Raw genomic sequence first — 6,890 nt, 5'->3', positions numbered from 1 at the left:
CTATCCAGGAAGTCGCTGGTATAAATCCCATCTGGCATTTTTTGAATGCTTATTCCTATTGTTTTATTATTTTTAATCACAAAAAGATTTAGAATGGCATTGCTCACAACGTCAATGTCTCTCAAATGTTTGGCTGCTGAGGGAGATTCATGAGATGTAGTATTTTGGTTAAAGCAAACAAAAGTTGCATTTCGTTTTGAGAGAAAATAAGGGACACAGGTTTAAAATAATTAACAATTTTTTGGCGTGCAGTGATTTTATTACTCTATTATTCAGCAATAATTAACACCAGCAATATTTTCGTTCGGAGCAATAAAATCTTTATTTTATTTTTACCTTATTACCACGTTTTCTTCATCTTTCTCCTTTTCCATCACCTAAATCGAAGCAGCGCAAGCTGAAAATTACCTTGGTTGCCAAGCAACGGCACCATCCGTGCAAAGCCCTGTCATTTCCCAAGCCAAACTAATATCCCATAATAACCTCAAACAAGCCTTCCACTGCGTTTGTGCATGTGACAGAGAGAGAGAGAGAGAGAGAGAGCACCTGTGCGATGGAGAGAACGAGAGACAGTGTCCGTCTGTTTGCATGAATATTGTACTTGTTGTATAAGCAGCTGTTACTACATAAGCACGTGCATGGCTGTGGGCATAGCTGCTTGTCTGTCGTAAGCGTTACATTGAGGCAATTCCCAGAAAAACAAAAACAGCACCAACATATGAAATTAGTCCGTGGATTAATCATCATTAAAGTGACGTTTACATTTTCACAGGAAATTGAGTCTTTCAGTGCACTGAAGAAATGTCTTTATTGGAGGAATGAGCTTTCACGACTGCTCTCTGGAATGTGCAGTGTAAAAAAACGTTTAAAATAACACTTTGACTTTTATATTAGCAGATCTGAACACATCTGCAGGCCCATGACCTCGCTGAGAATTAGCAGCGGGTTCCGTGCTGTGAGATGCTGCTTCATTCATCATCTTCTCCACAAAACTGGTAGGTGAAATGAGGAGTCATTTTAAATTCCCTTTAAACATTAGACAACTTAACTTGTGAATGAAAGCCAGTTTCCCCTTTGTCAAAGTCATCTTTGTACTTCAGCGCTCACATCCCAGCCATTTGATTTTCAACATGTTCAGCACAGACAGAACATCGAATTGACTCCAATCTATATTTACCAATAACAACCAGCATTGTGTCCCGTTTTTTGGCTGTTCTGGAGAGATGTTGTATTTTTATCTATGTCGAGGCACGTAGCCTTATTTTTGTTGCTGTAAGTCAACCACTCAGGTCAAGGATGCCTGAAGTTAATGTATGGAATTTCTTGGGGTGAAACAACATTTAAACACATGATGGATAGGAATATAAAGCTGTTCCATCTTCTCTGGAGAAACAAATGAACCTCAACTGTAGGTCAAAGACAAGACCTCAGTTTACAGAAAAGCTTTTATTTCTTCATCCACCATGTGGAGTATGTGTTCATACCATATTTTCACCTTTATTCAAAAAAGGGGAAGTTGCACTAGAATGCTTACAATATAGTGTATTTCAAAGAAAATGTCTCACCCTTAAAATGTTGCCCAGCAAATTTTCAAACTGAAAAAAATCACATAAGTATAAATAACTAAATAAATGTATGAATAAATGTGTAAATGCACGGATAAAAAAAACTTTCAACTCTGCACTTTTGCCCAAAACTGGAAAATTAACTCTGAGAAATGTTTATCTACTATGTTCCTGCATCTGCATCAGTTAAAAATGTCAATGTAATAATATAATACAACATAATGTTGTTGAAGTGACAATATGTATACAAAAAGTTGAATTGAGGTTTTACAGACACAGACACACCGACTAGTACAACAAACTATCAAAACATGATCTCGGTAAAAAGTTATTAATAAGGGCTTGCATCTGCACCAAACATCCAACAACGCAAATAAAAAACACTTTATCTGTCTGAAATTGGCTTGAAACATCAACTCTTCATGCCCCGGAACAAGTACCATGTGGGAAAAAGAAGACGTTTTAACACTGTAAAAGAGGAAACAGGATGAATCAAGTCACGGTCTAAGCCATATTTTACGATATAATATCCACCTGTTCTTCTTTTGTTGCTAACCCTAACCCCATGCAGACTGAAAAACTGTAGCTTAACATTGTTTTTGCACGCTTTGGAACACAAAGTCTCTTCCACATATGTTTTTCACCTGTATATCATGTAGTAGCATGTATGTGAACATATGTGAACATACATGCTACTAGTACAGAAAATGAAAGACAGAAAACGGTTAATGTTGAAATTCATTCAAGTAGGTCAAGGTTTAACAAGGTCAAAGCACACACACACACTGCATATTTTCATGTTGTCACTGTTGAAACTACACGGTTTAAGTTGAATACAAATAAAATTGCACTTAAATAGTTTGTAAAAATGGTTTGAGATACATCCGGAAAATAAGTCAAACAACAAAATATAAATGTTGCAAAATTTTCCAGGGATTTTACTTTTTTTTCTAGTAATGTTAAAGGACATAAGAAAACCATAACCAATACGTATGTATGGAACTGGGAGACCTCGAGCCTCGTTTCACCAATACCAAACAAAAAGTGTTCTCAAATACACAACAACAAACGACAACAACAAAACACATTGGATTCTCAAAGCTCTTAGTGATTGTAATTCCAAGTTGCACTTTGAGTTCAAACTTCTGTCCAAACTTTCTTCAAAGAAACAGCATTGGCCCTGACAGCATGTAACAGCCTGACCTTCTGTACTTTCCAAATATCAAAAGACTCATTTCAACACCAATTCATTCACTTTCACACATTAATATAACACATTCCCCGGTACAATAGGCCAACATACAAACACACGCAGATGGCAGGCGCTGGGACCAATCCAATGTCTGTGTGTGTATTTGTATGTGTGCGTGTGTGTGTGTGTGTTACTTTGGCTAAAGGAGGTTGACAGGCAGTGTGTCTGTGATTGTATGTCCATTCCAATTCGACTCGCCCTGGTAGGAGGCTTTATATGCACCAGACTGCATACAAAAGTATATATATATATTGCAGTGTGGGACTTCCGAGTCCACTTAGTGTGCTTGTTTAAACTTGGCAACATATGCAAACATGTGTATTTATGTGTAAGAACGTCAGCGTGCAGACAGACACAGAAACAGGCTTTACTCAGTTACTCAGTACCTCTGGCATGCTGATAAAGCTCTTGAAACGATCCGAGTGAATAATATCCAGCCTTCTGGGGAGGCCTGCTCCGATTCTCCAGCCGGCCCTCTCTGGTTTGATAAGATTGTGTTAGCCACCACCTCGCGCCGCCTCATACTTCAAACAGTTACATATTGCTCTGGAAATTGTCGCGGGGAGCGCGTCGGCCAGATAAATTCAGTTCTGATCTTACATTTAGCTCAATATATTTATAGTACCGCCTGCCAGCCAGGAAGGGGATCGGGGCTGAAGGAGGGCGGGGATGAAATAAGAGAGATGGCGACTGAGATGTACGGAAATGTATGAAGGAAAGAGGAGTGGTGTTTTCTCATGAAAGCTCTCCGCTCTCCTCCTCTCCTTTACAATCCTAGTTTTCCTCCTGTGCATTCCACACTTCATCAGGTCATTGCTGAGCAAGTGCTCACACAGACTTATGAACCCAGAAACCCAGCAAAATAGAATAATTAGCTAGGATTGCATTTGAGGTATTTAAACCTTTCATGTTCAGCTACAAAGCAATTTTTTTGCTGCTCTCTGTCATTTTTCCAATTGATGAATGGCACATTGACCTGACTTGTATAGCGCCTTTCTTGTCTTCCCACCACTCAGAGCTACACGACACTTCATGTCATCCACCTATTCGCACCCATTACCTATCAATGTGTCACCTGCTCATCAGGACTAACTACTCACACCCATTCACACGCAGATGGTGCAGCAATGTGGGCGACCTACAGGGGATCAAACTGCTGGTCTTGTGACCGAGGGACGAGGGACAACCTGCCACAGTCGCCTGATAATGACACTGCTCGACACGTCTCTCCCCCAACACAGGGCCTTTTTATAGGAGAAGATAATGTTTCTCTTTTTATTAGCAGACTGCTGGCTTTGGTTGGGCAGTGGGACAAAAAGACCCAGAGGGAGAACCCAATGGACATATGTTTGTCTCAACTTGTTGAACCCAAGGGGGAAATCAAATGTCCTATTTTGCAAAACAGTGTATAACCGCCTCTTATTTATTTATGGCAGTTGGCTTTTTTTTGCGCAATAATACAGCCTTAAACAAGTATTTGAAATACTTGTACACGCACCTGAGTACCTGAGAATGAAGCCGTGTTGAGAGTCGTAGAGAGGCAATACATGAGCACAGGTTTTAGAAGAATATATGCTCATCTACAACGGTTATGAAAAATTGTTATGAATGGAATGTGGACAGCATTGACAGCTGTGCATAAGTGGCACAGTTATATTTAAGTAACACCAGGCGACAGCTTAGTGAGTCGTTCTACTTAGCAGAGCAGTATTGACTGAACAATAGAACAATCAATACTTTCAATACATTAGTATACTAAAAATATTTTTTGAAATGATGTCTTTTGCTAGATAACTGAAGAATTATACTACATCTACAGTTTACTATACATTCCTATTTTCAATGTGCAGAGATCGATTTGATCTGGTCTTTACAACATTTGAGGGAAAACTATCTTTTAACAAGGTCACAGAATGAGCAAGAGAGGAAACAGGTTTCCATTGTGATAAAAAAAAAAGTCATTGACAGCATGTCACACAGCTGTGTGTGTAGGAGTTAGACACCTCATCAGGTGGTTGTGGTGTTCTCACAGCCCGCTGCATTGACAGCCCTGCTAACTTCCTGCCCCTAAGTATTTTTAGTCTATTCACATCATCTCCGCCGCCTTGGCGTTATGCACACACATCACAATCTCTATCAATTAGGACACAACCTCATTTCTATCTTTCTGTCCAGGCCTCTCATGCCACTCAATTAAATGGCCATTCATTATTTCTTTCTTTCCCAGTATTTGCATGACCCTTGAAAGCCCTAAACTCTCTCTTTCCCAGTAGAAGATGCATGATGACATTTTTATCATCATTATTCTTCCACCTCCAGGCTGACTTCAGAGGTAATCAGCAAGGGAACGGGTAGTTGAGTATGAGTATGTGCTGTAAGAGAGAAGAGAGAAGTGAGATACAGCTTTCCTCTTATTCAGAGTTAAAATCTAGCTTGTTGAGTTGTGTTTTGCTTTTAACTTTATTGTCGTCATTTATATGTAGAGAAAGGCTTATTAAACTGGGACTGTGGGACCGGGTATGTGAAATGCAGATGCTGTCCTGGATTTATGAATGGCCAACAAGTTTTCAAGATGTGCAGCTTTTTGACGGTGTTTATTGTAGTGCATTTGCACTGGAATCAAGATAAAAAATCAGATGTTGCACATTTTCATAAAAAGGTCAGCGGGCAGCATCAGGCATAGAAAAACATCCCTGAAAAAAACACTAAAAACAACCTCTGTATTTCTTTAAGTGTCTACTAATTAGTGTTTGGGTATCGAGAATCGAGAATCGATTGGAATCGGGACTAGCTTTGCGATTTACCCGATATCGTTCAAAAGTTTAAAATTCGATTCCTAGTTTCGATTCTCAGTCCGCCGGCGCCGACCGGAAATAGAAACCGCTGAATACCAACGAAGAAGCGTCCACCGGAAGTGTTATCATAACAGCGCGATCGAACACGGATGGCGTGCGTCGGCGGTCCAAAGTGTGGTTACACTTATCGAAACAAACCGAAAACTCGGCAAAAAACTCCCGGTTGTTGTGAATTTGTGACGCGTCAGACCAGTGTGTGCGCGCGGGAGCCGGGTGGCCCGAGCGGAGCTGTCCTATCTGTTAAAACAAGATTGTGCTAGCATTCCCCGCGTCGACCGCCAGCACCGACCGCTAGCACCCCCCCCCCCCCCGTCAGCGAAAGTGTCCCTGATTTGGGGTTGTGAGAGTTGGCTCCGTCTGTGACGCGCTGCGCCGACCGTCCTCCGACCGTCCTCCGCTGCCTCTTCCTCTGGCTCCAAGGGCCCATCAGTGGGAGCAAGGTAACGTTTAAGTACCTGCAGTATCATACGCTCATGTGTAAATGTGTTTTTGTGAGGTTTCAAAAATGAAGCTCTCTTGAGGAAAGTGTACCCCTGTTAAAATATATTCATAATTTATGTTTATACAATATTCAAGTTCATAGTTTGATATTTATATTGTAGTTGAAAATAGCCTTGTTAGAAATTCATAGTAAAGTTAATAAGTTCATAGAATTAACATTGACGGAGAAGGTCAGAATATTTCCTTCGGAAAGACCCTTGGTTAGCTAGCTTATTTAAAATATCTAAACTTTTTTTGACCTTGCCTCTTAAAAGAATCGGAATCGAGAATCAAAACAAGGAATCGGAATTGTTCAAATTCAAACGATACCCAACCCTACTCCTAATTGTGAGGACTACAGACCAGATGTAAAAATGACGAGATCCTGCTATAATGAGCCAATGAGAACCGTTTTTTACCAGACTGATGAAGCACAAATTTTACTCACAACAAATGCTTTTGAGAAGCATTCACATTCATATGAAAGTATCCTTTGTCAAAGAGAAGACACAAGAAGACTTGTTGACATTTGAACAATGCTTTACTATAACAGGCATAAATATTGATATTGCAATGTTGCTTGGGGCTCAGACTCCACCCTGACGTAGGATAGACCATGGCCCGGGATGCTGAGCCCAGATGAGTCAATTCCCCCCCCCTTTGGGAGTCCAGACACTTGTGGTGGTGGAAGAGAATAAGTCGCCCCAACTTCCTGATGTGCCAGGTTCTAGATTGGAG

At 40.5% G+C, this 6,890-nt stretch overlaps 1 long non-coding RNA gene across 1 annotated transcript in view; it reads left to right on the top strand.

The window, feature by feature from the left end:
- The first annotated feature begins 883 nt into the window (after positions 1-883).
- LOC134132868 (uncharacterized) overlaps positions 884-6,890 on the top strand; it is a 59,991-nt gene continuing 53,984 nt past the window's right edge. The window contains exon 1 of the long non-coding RNA XR_009957061.1: positions 884-995. This is a non-coding gene — a long non-coding RNA (uncharacterized LOC134132868). The remainder of the gene's footprint in view (positions 996-6,890) is intronic.

The sequence above is a fragment of the Pungitius pungitius genome, chromosome 11, assembly GCF_949316345.1.
Source record: "Pungitius pungitius chromosome 11, fPunPun2.1, whole genome shotgun sequence".
NCBI classification, from domain to species: domain Eukaryota; kingdom Metazoa; phylum Chordata; class Actinopteri; order Perciformes; family Gasterosteidae; genus Pungitius; species Pungitius pungitius.
This window is presented reverse-complemented; position numbering and strand designations above follow the sequence as displayed.